General features: G+C 44.9%; 1 protein-coding gene across 1 annotated transcript in view; it reads left to right on the top strand.

Moving 5' to 3' along the window:
* The window catches only part of HIP1R (huntingtin interacting protein 1 related), a 227,164-nt gene that overhangs the window by 179,357 nt on the left and 27,361 nt on the right, over window positions 1–20,446 (top strand). The gene's annotated exons all lie outside the window — the stretch shown is intronic.

A 20,446-nucleotide genomic window follows, 5' to 3' on the forward strand; every position in this document is an offset into this window, starting at 1 on the left:
GTTGGACTGCCTATGTTTGGTTCACTAACCACAGTCCCTGAGATGATACTTATGTTCCCCCCTTCTACTCTGCCTGGCCGTTACCCTTGCGGACTGAACATTTGATGCTGCCTATGACCACGCTCTGCGGGCATACCCCCGTCTCGTTACACAGTACCCCTTCCCCTTTCCTGTCAGTTTGGGGGGCCCGCTTGGCGGAATTCTTTGGGCCCTTTCCCTGGGTGGATGGTTGGGTCGCAGGACATCTGGACTTGCTGCATGGGACTGCAGAACTTTGACTTTCTCCTGCTACATGCCCTTTACTGGACTGCTACGTCCCGCTGCTTAACTGGGCACCACACCAATTGGAGCGGGGTGGGGAATGGACGCATGGTCCGGCTCTGGCCTACAAGCCGGGTTATGACGAGAAAGAACTTGGTCTTGTCACTGGGTGCATACCTGGCAAAGTCCACCCCCGTGGCTTATTGTTACTGACATTGCCTAGTGTTATATGGTTTGTTCTGGGAAGGGAGCTCCAGCCAAGTTGGGGTGGCTGAGAGCAGGGAGGGTGGGGATGGGTTGTAATTGTTATGTTACAGGTTGTTATGTTCTATGCTTAGTTTATGGCACAAGCTTTATTTGGTTAAGGAACAGACAAATGTCTCTTTTTTATGTCTACTCTGATAATTATGGGGATGGATACAGTCTTGACCGGTGGTGTGGGTACTATTTTTCTCCTTGTGATATTGGTTGAGACCATGCAATGGGTACCCTTAGATTACTGACGTGGAATGTCAGGGGGGTTCGGGATAAAATTAAGAGGGCGGCAGTGTTTGGGTGTCTTAAAACTTATAGAGCGGATATGACAGTTCTGGTGGAGACACATGTAACTGGGAGATTGCAAATAGCTTTGCGTCGACCAATGGATTGGCTGGGCCTACCACGTCACCCATACGTCCTATTCTCGCGGGGTGTCTGTATTTATATCTAAGACGGTACAGTTTTCCTTGGTTTCTTTACAGACAGACCCGCAGGGCAGATATATATTTATACACTGCTTGTTGCACGGCGAACAATACATTGTTCTCGCCTATTATGTACCCCCGCCCTACGATCACAGACTAATTACAGAGGGACTATTTTTTTATGGCTCAACATCCCAATGTCCCAGCAATTTGGCTGGGAGATTTTAATATGGTTTTGAATCCAGGGGTGGATAGAATGAGCTCTAATCGAGGGGGTCCTCCACAGGGGGACACTGGCCTAGGCCGCACGTTTCAGGAATTCTCTCTTACTGATCTATGGCGATTTAAATATCCGACTAAACGTGTTTACTCCTGTTTCTCTGCAACTCATTCCACCATGTCACGCAATGATTATATTGCTGTGTCCACTCAGTTGTTACCCAGGCTAGTAGACACGGGCTATTATGCTAGATCACTGTCAGACCACGCCCCTTGCTGGGCAACTTTTTCCTTGACCCGAAACCATGGCGGCTTCACCCCTTCTGGTTAACCGCCTTGAGTGACAGTGAAGATCTAGGGGGTGAATGGCAGTTTTTTTTAATACTAATCAGGGAACGGCTTTGGCTGATTGTACCTGGGAGGCTTTTAAACTGCATGTATGATCCACTTTAACACACCGGATCAACCGGTCGAAACGCACCTCCAAGACTTTGCTGTCTAACGCCCTGAGGGAGCTGGACTCGGTGACCACTGACTTCACCACTGACCCCACACCTGCTAAGGTCCAGATACTAAGACACCACACAAGGATAGTAGATCACCTCCACACTGCACAGGCTAAACAAAAGCTGTTTTTTGTTAAACAACGGGTGTTTGAGCAGGGGGAGAGGGCGGGAAAGTTGTTGGCCTACTTGGCGCATCGGGACTCCAAGCCCCCGGTGGTAGTTTCGTTGACTGACAGTGTGGGTGAGGAGGTGACTGATCCGCCAACAGTGGCCAATATGTTTCGTGCTTACTATGCTGCCCTCTGAGTCGCAGGTACGTAGGCCGAGAACTGAGATGGGGGCATACCTCCGGGATGTCTCTCTTCCCCACCTGTCCGAGGCTCAGGTTGAGACTCTTGAGGCCCCGATATCGGCAGATGAGATTAGGCTAGCGGTGGCATCCCTTGCAGCAGCTAAGGCCCCTGGACTAGATGGTATTCCCAGCTAAGGCCCCTGGACTAGATGGTATTCCCAGCTAAGGCCCCTGGACTAGATGGTATTCCCCTGGACTTCTATGCCCACTACTCTGAGATACTAGTGCCAGAACTGTTGAGATTATATACACACATATTTGAATCTGAGTCCCTACCGGATACTCTAAGGCAGGCTGTTATTATAGTGCTACCCAAGCCAGGAAAGGATCCCCACTCCCCGGATTCCTACCGCCCCATCTCGCTGCTCCAGGCAGATATAAATATTTTGGCTAAAGTAGTTGCCACCCGTTTGAGTGGCATCATCCTATCACTTATTCACCCTGATCAAATAGGATTTATGCCCGGGAAGAACACGGCCATTAATATCCGTTGTTTATATATGAATATCCAGGCTGAGCATGACAGAGTGGGGTCGAGGGTGGTGGTGTCACTGGATGCCGCTAAGGCGTTTGATTCCATTGAGTGGAATTATCTTTGGGAATGCTTGGGTAAATTTGGGTTTGGCCCCAATTTTATTAAATGGATTACTGTCCTATACTATCGCCCAATGGCTAGAGTAGCGGTTAATGGATGGGTGTCGGACCCCTTTCAGCTGGGCCGTGGCACACGTCAGGGTTGTCCGCTCTCTCCTATGCTGTATGCTTTGGCAGCTAAACCGTTGGCTGCTGCACTTCGGGCGCACCCGGATGTAGTAGGCCTCCGACGTGGCTCTCTGGTGGAGTCGGTAAGTATGTATGCAGATGATACTTTACTGTATTTAGAGGACTCGGGTCAGTCGTTGGGAGCTGCCCTGAGGGTCATAGAGGAGTTTGGTGGTCATTCCGGTCTGCGTATTAATTGGACCAAGTCGCAGGTTTTGCCCATTGACTTGTTCCCCCCGAACCGGAGTGCGGCTTCTCTCCCGCTCTCCAGGGTATCTTCCATCCAGTATCTGGGAGTGCAGGTTACGAGGGAGCCCAGGGAGTATATTCATTACAATCTTGAACCACTGCTTCTGTATGTGAGGGAGAAGACTAAGGCATGGTCCCGTCTCCCCATTGGGGTTATGGGAAGGGTCAATATTACTAAAATGATCCTCCTGCCTAGGCTCCTTTATGTACTTTGGCATTCCCCTGTCATGGTCTCTGTGGCGTTCTTTAAAACGCTAGACGGTGTTTTGAACACCTTTATCTGGGGCCCATCTAGACATAAGTTGGCATGGAACACACTTAAAAACCCGACCTCTATGGGGGGATTGGCTCTCCCTGATTTCCACACATACTACATAGCAACCCAGGTTTCACATTTTTATCACCTCCATAGAGCGGATAGTCACAGATACCAGGCCTTGGTGGGTGGGAGGGCTGAATCCCCTGTTCATACTCCACTTCAGATGATTTTTCGTGGTGGTGGGGTAAGGGATGCCCGGTTCCGGATCCTGCCACACCACCGGAGTATTTGGAAGCTGGCCCTTAGATTATTGGGGGCTGACTATCACCACTCACATACACTGTTATGGCGCAACCCCCTACTTCGTGAGTTGTATGGCTTACCCGATGTAAACTTGTGGGCTTCTAGGGGGATACTTTATCTGCACCAGGTGGTGACTCCTATGGGCGTAAGGGATTTTCCCTCCTTACAAGTGGAATTTAACGTACCCCCTCATATGCACTTTCGCTACTTGCAATTGCGAAACACACTCCGTGCGCAATTTGCTCAGGACTTCCTGAATGTGCAGTCGTTGGCCTTGACAGATGTACTTATGGGGGACGAACCGACTAAATTGATTTAGACTTTATACAGCTTACTCCGGGCCCGCTTGGTGGCGCAAATCAATGAACGGGCTAGGTTGAGATGGGAAGAGGATATAGGTCCCTTTGATGGGGAGGAATGGGAGGATGCCCTCGAGAACATTAAACTGGCTTCACTTAACCACTTTCAGACCGGACCATTTTGCTGGTAAATGACCAGAGGTCTTTTTACACTTTGGCACTGCGCTGCTTTAACTGGTAATTGCGCGGTCATGCAATGTTGTACCCAAACAAAATTTGCGTCCTTTTCTTCCCACAAATAGAGCTTTCTTTTGATGGTATTTGATTGCCTCTGCGATTTTTATTTTTTGCGATATAAACGTAAAAAGACCGCAAATTTTGAAAAAAAATGATATTTTCTACTTTTTGTTATTAGAAAAATCCAATAAACTCAATTTTAGTCATACATTTAGGCCAAAATGTATTCAGCCACATGTCTTTGGTAAAAAAAAAGTCAATAATTGTATATTTATTGGTTTGCGCAAAAGTTGTCACATCTACAAACTAAGGTACGTTTTCTGGAATTTACGCAGCTTTTAGTTTACGACTGCCTATCTCATTTCTTGAGGTGCTAAAATGGCAGGGCAGTACAAAACCCCCCCAAATGACCCCATTTTGGAAAGTAGACCCCCTAAGGAAATTGATAAGAGGCATGTTGAGCCCATTGAATATTTTATTTTTTTGCCTCAAGCGATTGAATAATGACAAAAAAAAAATTTTTTTTTTTTTTTTACACAAAGTTGTCACTAAATGATATATTGCTCACACATGCTATGGGCGTATGTGAAATGACACCCCAAAATAAATTCTGCTGCTTCTCCTGAGTACGGGGATACCACATATGTGGGACTTTTTGGGAGCCTAGCCGCGTACGGGGCCCCGAAAACCAAGCACCGCCTTCAGGCTTTCTAAGGGCGTAAATTTTTGAGTTCACTTCTCACTACCTATTACAGTTTTGAAGGCCATAAAATGCCAAGATGGCACAAAACCCCCACAAATGACCCCATTTTAGAAAGTAGACACCCCAAGCTATTTGCTGAGAGGCATGTTGAGTTCATGGAATATTTTATATTTTGCCACAAGTTGCGGGAAAATTACAAACTTTTTTTTTTTTTTTTTTTTTTCACAAAGTTGTCACTAAATGATATATTGCTCACACATGCCATGGGCATATGTGAAATGACACCCCAAAATAAATTCTGCTGCTTCTCCTGAGTACGGGGATACCACATATGTGGGACTTTTTGGGAGCCTAGCCGCGTACGGGGCCCCGAAAACCAAGCACCGCCTTCAGGCTTTCTAAGGGCGTAAATATTGGACTTCACTCCTCACTACCTATTACAGTTTTGAAGGCCATAAAATGCCAAGATGGCACAAAACCCCCACAAATGACCCCATTTTAGAAAGTAGACACCCCAAGCTATTTGCTGAGAGGCATGTTGAGTCCATGGAATATTTTATATTTTGCCACAAGTTGCGGGAAAATTACAAACTTTTTTTTTTTTTTTTTTTTTTTCACAAAGTTGTCACTAAATGATATATTGCTCACGCATGCCATGGGCATATGTGAAATGACACCCCAAAATAAATTCTGCTGCTTCTCCTGAGTACGGGGATACCACATATGTGGGACTTTTTGGGAGCCTAGCCGCGTACGGGGCCCCGAAAACCAAGCACCGCCTTCAGGCTTTCTAAGGGCGTTACAGTTTTGAAGGCCATAAAATGCCAAGATGGCACAAACCCCCCCCAAATGACCCCATTTTGGAAAGTAGACACCCCTAAATTTAGGGGTACACTAGTGAGACTAGGTAATAAATGGCGGGTGCCCTGAAACTATAAAAAAATAACTAACCAACCAGCGTCACCTGTAACAGTTATATGGTGATCACTGGTGAAAGGGTTAACTAGGGGGCAATCAGGGGGCTTTATGCGGTAGTATATGGGGGTCCCTGGCGCTATAAAAAGCTGCGGCGAACCTAAATACCTACTTGCCTAACTAGCGTCACCTGTGACACTAATACAGCGATCAGAAAAACGATCGCTTATTAGGCTGGGTTCACACTGGAGCGATGCGGGAACGCCACGAATGCGCGGCGGGTTCCCGCATCGCATGCCTCCCGGCGGCAGTTCACACTGCCCTATGCGAACTGCTGGGAGTGTCAGTGAAATGTTACTGACACCCCCAGATCAGTTCGCATATCGCAGTGCGATCTGCAAACTCGGATCGCATGGTGTGAACACCCATGCGATCCGATTCTGCTGCGGGCCAAAAAAAGGGTCCCGTGCGAATTTGCGGCGGGTGCGGCGGGTGTGGCGGGTGCGGCGAATGGCTGAACTCGAATCGCACAGAGATCAGATGTGATTTGCACTGCAGTGCGAATCACATCCGTTCTCAAACCGCTGCAATCTGAACCCAGCCTTAGTGACACTGGCGACGGGGGGTGATCACGGGGTTAAACCTTTATTGGGGGGGTTAGGGGGGTACCTTAGAACTAAAGGGGGCTAACCCTAACTGCCCTAACAGTTATTAGTCACAAATGACACCCGCCGGGTGATCAGGGGGTTAAACCTTTATTAGGTAATAAATGGCGGGTGCCCTGAAACTATAAAAAAATAACTAACCAACCAGCGTCACCTGTAACAGTTATATGGTGATCACTGGTGAAAGGGTTAACTAGGGGGCAATCAGGGGGCTTTATGCGGTAGTATATGGGGGTCCCTGGCGCTATAAAAAGCTGCGGCGAACCTAAATACCTACCTGCCTAACTAGCGTCACCTGGGACACTAATACGGCGATCAGAAAAATGATCGCTTATTAGGCTGGGTTCACACTGGAGCGATGCGGAAACGCCGCGAATCCGCGGCGGGTTCCCGCATCGCATGCCTCCCGGCGGCAGTTCACACTGCCCTATGCGAACTGCTGGGAGTGTCAGTGAAATGTTACTGACACCCCCAGATCAGTTCGCATATCGCAGTGCGATCTGCAAACTCGGATCGCATGGTGTGAACACCCATGCGATCCGATTCTGCTGCGGGCCAAAAAAAGGGTCCCGTGCGAATTTGCGGCGGGTGCGGCGGGTGTGGCGGGTGCGGCGGGTGCGGCGAATGGCTGAACTCGAATCGCACAGAGATCGGATGTGATTTGCACTGCAGTGCGGTGCGAATCACATTCGTTCTCATAAACCGCTGCAATGTGAACCCAGCCTTAGTGACACTGGCGACGGGGGGTGATCACGGGGTTAAACCTTTATTGGGGGGGTTAGGGGGGTACATTAGAACTAAAGGGGGCTAACTCTAACTGCCCTAACAGTTATTACAGTCACAAATGACACCAATGCAAAAAAAAAAAAAAAAAAAAAAAAAATGACATTGGTGTCACTGTGACTGGGGGGCAGGGGTAATTGGGGGGGTGATCGGGGGGTAAAGGGGGGGTGTGAGTGTGCCTGGCATGTTCTACTGTGTGTGGGATGTGTTGGTGCAACTCACTGATCCGCTCTCCTCCGTGTCGGAACGAAAAATACCGACACGGAGGAGAGAATACATCACTTCCTCTCCTGTGTTTACATTACAGGAGAGGAAGTGATGTCACCGGGGATTTCTATTCGTCGGGAGCGATCGCGAGGGGGTGGCCATGAATGAATGGCCGTCCCCTCGTCCGGGATCGCTCCCGAACGAAAACCGACCGCCGCAGGCACCGGGCGGGGGCCCGATCGGGCCCCCGACCCGCGGGAGGCAAATCACGTACATGTACGTGCTTATGCCTGCCCGTGCCATTCTGCCGACGTACATCGGCGTTAGGCGGTCGGCAAGTGGTTAACTTACCTGACCGACTAACGCAGTACTATGTGCTGCATAAGTCATATCTCACCCCTGTCCGGATAGCTAAGTATCATCCTGACTATGACCCGAAGTGTCCCAGATGCTCTTGTACGACTGGTACTTTCTACCATCTTCTCTGGCAATGCCCAATGATCCAGGAGTATTGGGGGCAGATTGTCAAGTTTCTACACGACCATATGGGTTCATCCCTTCAACTTGACCCTAAGAGTTGCCTACTCAGCATATTTCCTGATACCTCTGTTGATAAATATTTGGCTACATTTTTACACTCTGCGCTGTTTACTGCACGAAAGCTAGTGGCTAAATACTGGATGCGTCCAACCATGCCTACCATGCGGAAATGGGTAATAGACATTAATCGTAAGCTACCCTTGGTTAAACTAGTATATAGACATCGTGGGTGTCCAGTCAAATATCACAGAATATGGGATAGGTGGGCGGAAAATCTACATACATGTGTGGAGTGAGTTGTGTTGGAGTCCATACCACCATTGTCAGGAAACTTCCTTAATGTATGATGTATTACTGTCCTTCACCTATGAAGAGTTTAATGTCTAAACCTACTGTAATGTGTTGTTATAACTGAGTTGTTCAATAAACTTGAATAATCAGAGATTATGAAATATAGTATAGAGATGTTATAAATGCAGTGTTTACAAAGATGGGTAATGCAAAAAGGGTATATGGTTACAATGCACATACACAGGCTGTTACTTGAATCTAGGGAAAAGTAAAGAGAGATAAGAGAATACATTACAAAGGAATCTTGCATGTCCAGTCCATGAGACTTAAGTGAGCTAGCATCTCTAGGGTTTTTGGTTTTATGTTAGAATAACCCACTCCTACCAATCAGAACTCGGGGTCACCTCATTGGTTCAAAGTTGCCTCCTATTCTGATTGGCTGCACCTCAAGCCTTTTTGCCTACCATGCCCAGGTCTAAAAACTTCCGGTGCCTTTCTGGCCATATATGTTAAGCAACTTCCTTTCATCCCCAACCCTGCCAGTTCCGACATTAGCATGTCAAAAGACCCCCAACCAAGTGGTGACACCAAGTCTGATATGACAATGAAAGAATAACTTAATTATCACCGGCCTAAAACATTCAACAGCTTTTGAGAACCAGGAAAACGAGTATTTTTAAAACCTAAGCTGCAAAAAACATATACATACACACACACGCGCACACACACACGCACACACACACGCACACACACACGCACACGCACGCACGCACACGCACGCACACACACACACACACACACACACACACACACACACGGTAATCGAACTAGAAAGTCCTCACAAGGGTTCCCTTGAATCTCCTTCAGATAAAACAATATGGATTTCAAAATCTCCACCACAGTTCCTTGAGTTAGTGGTTTCTCTGTCCTTATCTGGAGTGGCAGGTTGATACTCTGAGCTCTTCCTTTGTTTGTGGTTGTTCCCTTAACGCCCTGGGTTTTTTTTTTTGATCTAGCTCAGATTTGAGCATTGGTTCTTGAGATACGTTTGTGCTCCAGACGGTCCACAATACCTTGGTTCTGTTAGGGGCTGTTTTCTACTCCGTCAGTTGGACTGCTTCTGGAATTCCTTACTGTTTCTAAATTAATTTGTTCCCCAATCGAGAAAATACAATTTATTTTACTTACTGTAAAATCTTTTTCTTCAAATCCTTTGAAGGACAGTATTTCCCACCTTCTGTTTTTGTAGCCCCTTTGTTTTGCTTTCTTACACACCTGAGACAAGCGTTTGAAGAATGACTTGTTTAAAAATGTTCTGGTTGTTTGGGGGTGTGGCCTGGACATGAGACTGTGAGGACGCATCTCGAAGAGGCTTCAGCGCCGACATCCTAATTGCCCAAGCAAACGCAGCCTATCGCCCTAAAATCCTCATGGCCAACATGGGAAGGAGATCGGGCAAGCCACAGCAGAAAAAGACCGCGCAGGCAAGCTCTATCAAATGATATCTAGCCGCGGAGACGGACGACATGTCGGAGCTGGATGGCCTAGGCTGCACGCCGCGTGGATTGGGAAAGGGCTCTGCCCCCCGAACAGGCCAGAGAACAGATATCGCTCTCCAGTTTCCTCCGGCGGCTCGGACGGCGAAGCGAGCCCTAGCAGGCAGACGAGAGTTGCGAACCTGGTGAGTGGATTGCCCACTAAAACTGGCCTAGCCTCGATGCTTGCAGGGCTAGAGAAGGTAATTAAAAAGGAACTTGCGGTGGTACGCGCTGACCTCTCCCAAGTATTAGTGTGGGTGGAGGAAACGGAGCAGCGCCTAGACAGGCATGCGGAGGCCATTAGAGAACTGCAGACTACAACGCGATCCCTCTCCATTGCTCACAGGCTGGCCATGTATAAAATCTTTTTTAATAAATTGCTGGGGAACCCGGCAGACCACCCGCTGAAGCTAGACAGGGTCCTATCTTCCTGCAGGAAACCCACCTCACTCACCCCTCTAAAGTCAGGTTGTATACATATCTTTATCCCACATGGATCTATAGCCTGTCAGACATCTCAAAGGCAAAGGGAGTGGCTGTGGGGTTCAAAAGCCGTACTTAATTTACTGTGGAGGATTCTCTTGCTGACCTATATGGGAGATTCTTGTTCATAAGAGGCAGCCTGGGGAATGTGCCCTGTACACTCGCTAATATATATGCCCCCAATCAAGGACAGGCGGAATTAATTTCCACAGTCTTAACCAAACTGAAAAGCTTTGCCCAGGGATGTGTAATCCTGGGGGGAGACTTAAACGTACCCCTTGAACACATCCCATGGCAAATCATACATCCCCCACAGAAGGTTAGCCTACATACTTAAGCAACTCCATGAAGCTCAACTTATGGATGCCTGGAGGGTGACGCACCCACTGGAAAAGGATTTTACATACTACTCCCCCTTACATAACACCCATTCAAGTTTGGACTACCTGTTCTTAGAACACCAATATCTAGAGCTTATGACACAATCCCGTATAGAAGTCTCGATGGTATCAGACCATGCCCCAAATAGTTTATCCTAGTCCCATCTATACCCATTGGATCTACAAACTGGAAACTCAATGACTCGCTCATTGTGGAAGAAATGGAGGCAGGGTGGATTGGGGGGGACCTCTCCCTCTACTTTTGGGATAACATCTCCGCAGAAATTACACCAGATGTGTTATGGGAGGCCCATAAAGCCCATATTAGAGGCAAACTCATAGAATTGGGCACCAGGAAGAAGAGGGAGAGGACCCAGCTACAGGCCCAACTTATTGCCGAAATAGGAACATTAGAGAAGGATCACAAGTTGGCAAGCTCTCCCTCGATAGGGCACTCCCTCACCAAGAAAAGAAGAGCTGAAAGCTTTTTTCTTTGAATATACCTCACAAAGGCTTAAGGTCTCCCAACGGTTTTATGAATGGGGGAACAAACCCAGTCGTATACTTTCACGTTCCATTGCTCAAAAAAGTCAGCCTCTTTTATAGCCAAAATTAAATCAGCATTGGATAATTTACTCTATAAGACCACAGAAATTGCCAAGGAATTTAGGTAATTCTACCAACAGTTATACCGAGTAAGACCCACTATAGAGGACGGTGAGGCCAGACGAGTAGCAATCCAGGAGTATTTGTCAAGAGCCAACCTTCCAAAACTGTCAAAATCAGCATTAGACTCTTTGGAAGGGGACCTCACTGTTGCGGAGCTCAAAAGTGCACTTAAAAGCATGGCAAATGGTAAGGCACCAGGCCCAGATGGCCTGACAGTGGTGTACTACCGCACCTTCGCAGATATACTCCTCCCACATTTAACAGCATATGCCAACTGGGCCTCCGAGGGGGGGGGGAGGGGAGAGGGGATTCCGCCTGGAGATATTACATTCTCACATTACCGTTCTGCCTAAACCCCGGAAGGATCCGAGCCTATGCGGCAGTTACCGCCCAATTTCTCTATTAAACATAGATGTAAAATTTACGCAAAGGCGATTGCCAATAGGCTTCTTCCTCTTGCATGTGTATATGCAGCTGATAGCAGCTACAAAAAACTCTGCACCACTTGCTGAATTACTTGTGATACTACTTGTGATTACTCTAATTAAACGACTATTACATATAGTGATAATTTTATAGCTGCTCCCTAAAAAGAATCTAAAGTAAGAAACTTGATTAACTGTGGTTTAGTGATAATAGGGGCGCTATTAAAAAAAGAGGGGAAACCTCATAACTTTACATTAAATGAATATTAAGTGAAAAGTACTACAATATCACCCGTACGTGATTAAAGTGGTGTTGCAACCCACTAAGCATGCAATAATAAACAAAAAACAATTGCAAAAATGAATTCATTAAATAGTCTCAATTAGATACTGGAAAAAAAAGACCTATATCCAAAGTCCATGCAATGATTAAACCCCACAGATATCATTTGTGATATGATTAGTTAGATATCCCTTCACCACAGGTTTCAACACGAAGACACCCAATCGTGATGATACAATAATATCCTTACCAGATTATAATGACTACTTTTTTTTTTTTTTTTTCAAATCTGTTTATTGGAATTTCAGACAGTGAACAAGTAACCAAAAGCAAAACAAGACAGACAAAAACAAAAACAAAAAACACATACATTGGTCACGATTAGTGTTACAGGCGTGACGTGTAAAGAGTTGCAATATAAGACAGTGCATTACATAAAAAAACATGTCGGAGAATTCAAGGCATCTCACCGGCCACAAAGAGCCGACTCCATGTGCAGTAGGATGACTCAGGACTAAACCATGCTACTCAGACATACAACATTTCCACTAGTGCATATTCCTATTCATTTACAAACGAAAATGCGTTAAGTAGGCTATGGGTCTGAGGCCGTGGAGGCATCCGCCAGCCAGCTGGACCAGACCTTGTCATATTTTTGCGGGCAACCTCTATTAACATAGCAGTCCTTGTAGAGAGGCAGGCTGTCGTTCACCAATTTTTTCCACAGGGAGAGAGGGGGAGGAGTGGGCTTACGCCAGCTGAGCGCAATGGCCTTGCGGGCATAGAAGAGAAGTAGCCCAGCTAGGGTGCGCCGCGCCACAGTGGGAATTAGCTGATCTAGCAGGCCCAGTATGCAAGTTTCTATAGAGAGTGGGAGCGATATGGAGGTGACCTGTGTAATGACCCCTAGTATCTCCTTCCAATAGTCAACAATGGCTGGGCAGGTCCAAAAAATATGAATGAAGTCCCCCGGTATTGTCCCACAACGCCAACATCCCGGCGGGGAGGCGGGGTTCATTTTGTGCAGTCTGTAGGGGGTGAAATATGCTCGGTGGGCCATCTTAAACTGTATCAGCCGATCTCTCAGGGAGACCAGGGATCTGAAGGGGAAGTCCCACATGTCATCCCAATCATCGTTATCAAAGGTGGGAATGTCTCGCATCCACTTATCTCTAAGTTTCCCCAAAGTAGGGAGGGAGGTCATTATCAAATGGGAGTAAAGTGTTGAGGTGGGCTTAGTGTCACAACTGGACTTGAGGAGGCCCTCCAATGCGGATTGGACAACCTGGGGGGGAGAGCTGGAGAACTGGCACCCGAAGGCATGGGAGAGTTGTAGATACCTAAAAAAATAACTCTGCGGGACGTTGAATTCAGAAATCAACTTGGGGAGTGGAGCCAGCGATTGGTCAGAAATGACTACTTTAATTAAAAACCTAGTCAGCTGAGTTTGTGCAGGTGAGTGCCTGCTCACATGGAATATGACACAAACTCTATAGAGATCACCTTCCTCCTCATAGGCTCAGACGGGGCATAAAGAAAGAGCAAACAATATCCATAGCGTAATACTATTTATTTAAAACAGAAATTAAAAACATAAAGCCAAAAGGCTGCTTACATTACTCGGTGCCCGACCTGGCACTGGGGCTGCTCGCTAATCAGATCATTTCGTAGTGTATTCGTGGTTCCTTGTTGTGCGCAGTGTGCGTTCCACCGAATACGACCAATAACCAAGAGGACCGGAAAATTGCGTATACGACGAGGACCAGGTACCGCCTCAACGTGCGTTTCATTTTCACGTCTTCAGGAAGCGTACCTGGTCACAGGGTCAACGTTGTTTATAGTGTGCCAATCGATCGTAAAGAGCCAATAGGAAGCTCAAATTCATGCGCAGCCTCAGTCCCACTCGAGGCCTATTGAACGGACCACCATTCGCAGCATTTTTTACTTACATTCTGAAGTTAGAAAAAAAAACTCTCACTAAAAATAGTAACGTTATTAATTAAGAGAAACTTTCGAGGAGAAAAAAACAAAACAAAAATATATTTGTATGTGTGTGTGTGCGCGCGCACACACACACACTCTGTTTATTTGCAAATCTTGATGACTCAAAATCTTAGCAATAGGGTATCCCTCTGTCATTCTTATAGTTGACCTCTAGATGTCTCTCTATATGAAATCAACTAGATGGTAGAGACCTCACCATATCCCTATTATAATGGCACTAACCAATAGACTAATAACTCATTTACACGTTTCTTGTTTTAAAATACCTTCTACTTTTATTATAAAAATTTTAACAAACCTATTTTAAAGAGATGTAAACAAAAACAAATGATCCCCATCATAATTTCTATTTTATCCACCCCATTTTCTCCTAAACCCTTCTTGGTTTGTATGCACCTAAGTTTATATCTTTGTATCGTTCATCTTTGTTTCCTTCCTCTTATACTCCAGTGGATTTCCAGCGAACAGACGGGTTTCATACCGGGGAGTGAGGCTTGTGATAATTCACTCAGAACCCTCTCTCTGATATCATATGTGCGGAGGTACTCCCAGCCCACCCTCCTCCCGTCTACAAAAGCATTTGATAGGGTGGACTGGGAGTATCTATTAGCCGCACTTTCACATATTGGGATAGGCCCAAATTTAACAAAAATAGTGGCACTGTACCAAACCCCCTCAGCACAACTGAGACTCAATGGAACACTGAGCGACACCTTTTTCTTATATAACGGAACTCGGCAGGGCTGTCCCCTATCCTTTTTGCAATATCACTTGAACCCTTTTTAAATATAATACGCAACGACCCTAGTATTCAGGGAGTTAAGATAGGACCAATGGAACATAAATACGCTGCATATACACAGATGACATCCTCTTCTACGTACAGCAACCAGTAATTTCCCTTCCCAATCTCATGGCAGCTTTCCACAAATTCGGCACAATACCTAATTTTAAAATTAATTTCTCGAAGTCCGAGATACTGTACATATCAGTCCCACATAGGCAAGGAGTGAGCTTACAATCTACATTCCCCTTTCAATGGCAACCGTCAGCCCTAAAGTACCTTGGGATATATCTCACGCCCAACCTCGCCTCTCTGTTTCGCAAAAATTACATAACTGTCCTGAATGCAATTAGGTCAGACCTACAAAAATTGTATCAACTAGCACATTCTTGGCTAGGGAAAATTGCGATAGTAAAAATGAACATATTGCCAGGCTGCTCTTTGTATTTCAGATGATCCCATATAGAGTCCCTCTTGGGATTCTTTAAATGTATTCAATCTATAATAGGCAGGTTTATATGGAATCGTATAAAACCACGAATAGCCTATACATGGTTAATAAAACCTAAACGAGCGGTGGTCTGGCACTTCCAGATTTTAAAAAGTACTATCTTGCTACAATTCTAAATCGCCTATTGGACTGGAAAAACCACCGGGAGTCAAAGTTATGGGTGCAGCTGGAAATAGACTTATGTGGAAAAGAAATGTACCCGCTGATATGGATACCCAACAGTTAAAGAAAGTTACCATTGACTGCCTCTCCTCTTACCAAATCCTCCCTTGCTGCATGGGACTCCTTATGCCGAACTCATAAGTGGCTCCACAACTCTCCACTTATGCAGCTAACAGGGCCCGACTACTTTCCACCGGGAAATCTGGACTCAAGTTTTAATAACAACCTCAGGCTCACCCCCTCATGCTCTTTCAGATAGTAAATACCTCGGGACTACTACCTATCTCGGATATCACCCTGAAAGAATCGCTCTCATTCAGGAGTCGAAATACCATCAATTAGGGAAGTTTGTTAATTCCCTTCCCAGACCCTTGCGTTCTAAAGAGAATTCGAACCCAGTGGAGGAGATATTTACCAGGCCCTGCCCCCCATCAAAACTATATCCAACTTCTACCAAGCCTTATTAATGTTAACCTCTACACCTCAATGTTCGTTCCTAGATAGATGGGAAAGGGACTTACAAGGCCATCTAATAGCCAATCAATGTTCCAAGATCCTACACCTCTCCCACATTTCATCTATATCCTCCAAGACAACGGAAATGAACTATAAAATGTTAACAAGGTGGAATTACACCCGAGAAATCACTCTTGGCTTAACTAGTTTCTTTTATCTTTGAATTCCTCAACTTTTCACTGTCTTCTAATACTATAGAAGTAGTACATCCAGATCCGTGCAACTTCCTGTAAAATCCTGGGAACAATACCCAAACCTTACACCGCAGGGACCACATGTAAGATTGCTTCCGGCACTGGATCCTGTAAGGGCGCTCACAGTGGCACTAAGCTCAATGTGTAATTCGCATCAGGTTGCTATAAAGGTCTAGACCCTGAAGACCCCTTTGGGGCTATGCTCACAGTGATGGACGAAGGCTAGACCCTAAATAAGCGAGGTGGACATACAAAGAAATGAAGTGACCCAGAGGCAGTGTTGGAGGAGGCTGTAGAAGATTTTTCACCACCAGAATCCTATACACCTGCAGTTCCAGCTTCACACAAAATGCTTGCATATCCCTCAATTGGCTGACACTTGCCCAACAAATTTAATTCAAAATACTAACAACAATTTACAAATCCATCCACAACTCTGCCCCCAGCTACTTCACAAACCTAATCTCAAAATACCAACCAAATCGTTCTCCTTCTTCCTCCCAAGACCCCCTTCTCTCTCGTTCCCTCGTCATCTCCTCCCATGCACGCCGCCAGGACTTCTCCCAAACCTCTCCCACCCTATGAAATTCTCTACCCCATGAAATTCTCTACCCCAATCTCGCTATCTATCTCCTACTCTGGCCACTTATAGGCGATCCCTAAAAAATGTTTTTATTTATTACAGGTAATTTTATATAGCGCTATCAGTTTACGCAGCACTGCACATAAACATTGTATATTCACATCAGTCCCTGCCCTCAAGGAGCCTTCATTCTAAGGTTTTCTCTTCAGAGAAGCCTATCCTGCCTTCACCTAACAACTGTACTTTTATTTTTTCCATCCGCTCACCTTCCCCCTCCCCCCACAACAGTTATTACCTTTTGTATCACTTGACCCTCCCTTTTAGACTGCAAGTTCTAACGAGCAGGGCCCTCTGATTCCTCCTGTTTCTAATTGTATTGTAACTGTACTGTCTGCCCTCATGTTGTAAAGCGATGCGCAAACTGTTGGTGCTATATAAATCCTGTATAATAATGTGGATATGTTCACTTCTGCTGTGCGCAAAAGCCTCAGCCTTGTTGCGCTTTATTCTCCTCTATCTCACTATGCCCCTTTGGGTACACAAAAAGTGCAAAATTTAAAAAGACCTAGAACAATTTATGATGATTGGATCAATTCAGAAAGGATTTTCACTCCTCTGAAAATAATTGCCAAGCTCTTCCAATGGAAAGAGTTCTGATATATGGAAAAAGTTTTTTGCTATATGGTCTGTCCAAGTAATTGATTCTGCTGTGTTTACACCTGCACGCCCAGTTCTGCAACCAGCTGTTGCTGCAATTTCTATCAGTTTGTAGCTAACGGGACTAGGGCAATGAATAACAAACATAATCATTTATTCAAGAACTGTGCCTTAACTGAGCAGTTACAGTAATTACCTTTTTGCTTGCTGTTTTGTGGATGTTTTCAAAGGGGTAATGAAGCAATTTTCCAGATGGCTCTAATCTGCATTCACATGTGTGCAGAACCTTGTGGATCAAAGCCTGGACAGCTAAAGCTGCCTATAAAGATGCCCTACACATATGTACTTTGACTTTGCTAAAGCAGCTTGCACACTAAAGGAAAATCACTTGTCCTGCACGTTTACGTGCCTTCTCCACTAGATTGCTGGGTGTTTCCTGGGCATTCCAGTACTAAGCCTCTGTGACACAGGTTTGTGAGTCTGCCTCCTTGTCCTTTGTTCAAACCTTTTTAAAGTTTTACTAGGTGGATGTCCTGTCTTCTGCCGATGCAGCTTTCAGCCACAAGGTTCTTACAGCAGCACTCTGATTTTGGATCTCTTGACCCTTGTTGTTGGGCCTGTTTACACAGTTCTGTTTGTCTAGTATAAAATAAGTGATAGTGCTATGCTATAATAAATTGCCCACACTATAATAAAGTGCAATGTGCTACTAGTGCAAAATACACTACAGTGCAAACTGCAAGACTGTCAAGGAAAAAGAATCACTAAGTAATCCAACTCGACCTTAAATAACCTTATGGTAGTACAAATTACTGTGCCAAAAAAAAAAAACAATAAACGCCAACAATAATAGATCTAAAGTGTCTAGTACAAAACATACATCAGAATAAAGTGCACAAGTGCTACTGTGTCCAATTAAATTAGTGAACCCTGCTTATTCAAAAGAGTGACCTCTAGGGGGGAGGCGCCGCACCCCTTGGGGGGGGGGGGGGAGAATTCATTAAATAATTGAAAATGGTAACCCGTGCAAATCCCGCTATAAGTTGATAAAGAACAATACATATAAATATATGCAATGCTAAAAATTAGTGCAAATTGTGCAACTAATGCTCTAACAATCGTGCAAGGATAATTGAGCACAAAGTTATGCAAACACCAGAAGAACCCTGGTGATCCTAAATCGGGTCGTTAAACCAGATCTTATACCTTATGGATCAGCTGAGCAGATATTTCAAAAACAAACATACAGCCAACTCCTGAATGGTTTAAAGTCACAATTATTTCAGAAAATCATGCTGCCAACTTCTGAGCGAGTTAGAGTATCAGTGTATTACATTAAACTGAGCAGGTAATCTTCAGAAATTGAATAGTCAATATTGCCCAGAAAGAAGATTCAGACACAATCTGCTGATACTGCACTCATGGGTAGATGGAAGCTTCCAGGGAAGAGAAAATGAAAGAAATCATTGCGCAATGCTGCAGTAGGCAGGTGGCTAGAGAACATCAATCTAATCCACTCATGTAAACAGGGAATATCGAGCGCTGTTAGGATAATACGATCAGACAAGGGTTGAAAAAGTCACGTGACGTAACGCGTAGGCGGAGCCTGTGACAGATGCAAGAGCCTCCTAGATGGTTCAGCGGCGGTATCTGACTGTATTATCCTAACATCGCTTGACAATCTTCTTTCTGGGCAATATTGACTATTCAATATCTGAAGATTACCTGCTCAGTTTAATGTAATACACTGATACTCTAACTCGCTCAGAAGTTGGCAGCATGGTTTTCTGAAATAATTGTGACTTTAAACCATTCAGAAGTTGGCTGTATGTTTGTTTTCTTGAAATATCTGCTCAGCTGATCCATAAGGAATAGGACCTGGTTTAATGACCTGATTTAGGATCACCAGGGTTCTTCTGGTGTTTGCATAACTGTGTGCTCAATTATCCCTGCATGATTGTTAGCGCATTAGTTGCACATTCACACTTTCTCATTTTTAGTATTGCGTATATTTATATGTATTGTTCTTTATCAATTTATAGCGGGATTTGCACGTGTTACTATTTTCAATTATTTAATTTTTATTTATTTTTTTCCCCAAGGGGTGTGGTGTCTCCCCCCTAGGGGTCACTCTTTTGAATAAGTGGGGTTCGCTAATTTAATTGGACACAGTAGCACTTGTGCACTTTATTCTGATGTATATTTAACACTAGACACTTTAGATCTATTATTGTTGGTGTTAGGTTTTTTTGGCTGAGTTGGATTACTTAGTGATTCTTTTTCCTTGATGGTCTTGTAGTTTGCACTGTAGTGTATTTTGTACTAGTAGCACATTGCACTTTATTATAGTGCGAGTAATTGATTATAGCGCCGCACTATCACTTATTTTATATATTATCTTTGGTTACTGAACATATTTTAAGTGTTGCAGCTGTTTTCACTCAAATTATTTCACGTAGATTCCATTTTTGCGCTTCAGTTGACATTTTTTTCATCTGTCTAGTGTTTGCCCACTCTTCTCATTCGTTGCTTGGGGACCTACTGGGGTCTATGAATACTCAGCCTGTGCTCTGTACTGAACAATTAAGATTAGAGAAATTTTGACTTGCAAGTAGATTTAATATCTTGGAGTATGCTACAGGATACAGATCACCCACTCTTCTTTTCCTTGGTTACTCTGCATTGCTTGCTAGAAAACTGGGGACTCTGAGTGGTGTAGGGTTATACGGTAGGCCAAAGGAGTGTGCTCTCTAAAGCTTTGCTTATAACCAAAGGTCTATGAATACTCAGCCTATGTCCTGTTTTGTATGCAAAGATATGTAAATTACAGACAAGTCAAAATTCCTTTTTGTTTCAGCAGCAGACAGGAAGTCGGCCTTACTGCTGCAGAACACAGTGTTGCCATATTATGTGTAGTGAATGCAACTACAGTACAGTATGATAGTTTGATATATTCAGCTGTATTGTACAAGTCCTATCTTATATGCAGAGTATTAAACATGGTAGATATGCAGAATAGCTCT

Source organism: Lithobates pipiens, unplaced genomic scaffold (genome assembly GCF_037356315.1).
Source record: "Lithobates pipiens isolate NorthernLeopardFrog02 unplaced genomic scaffold, aLitPip1_a1.2 Scaffold_3, whole genome shotgun sequence".
NCBI lineage: Eukaryota > Metazoa > Chordata > Amphibia > Anura > Ranidae > Lithobates > Lithobates pipiens.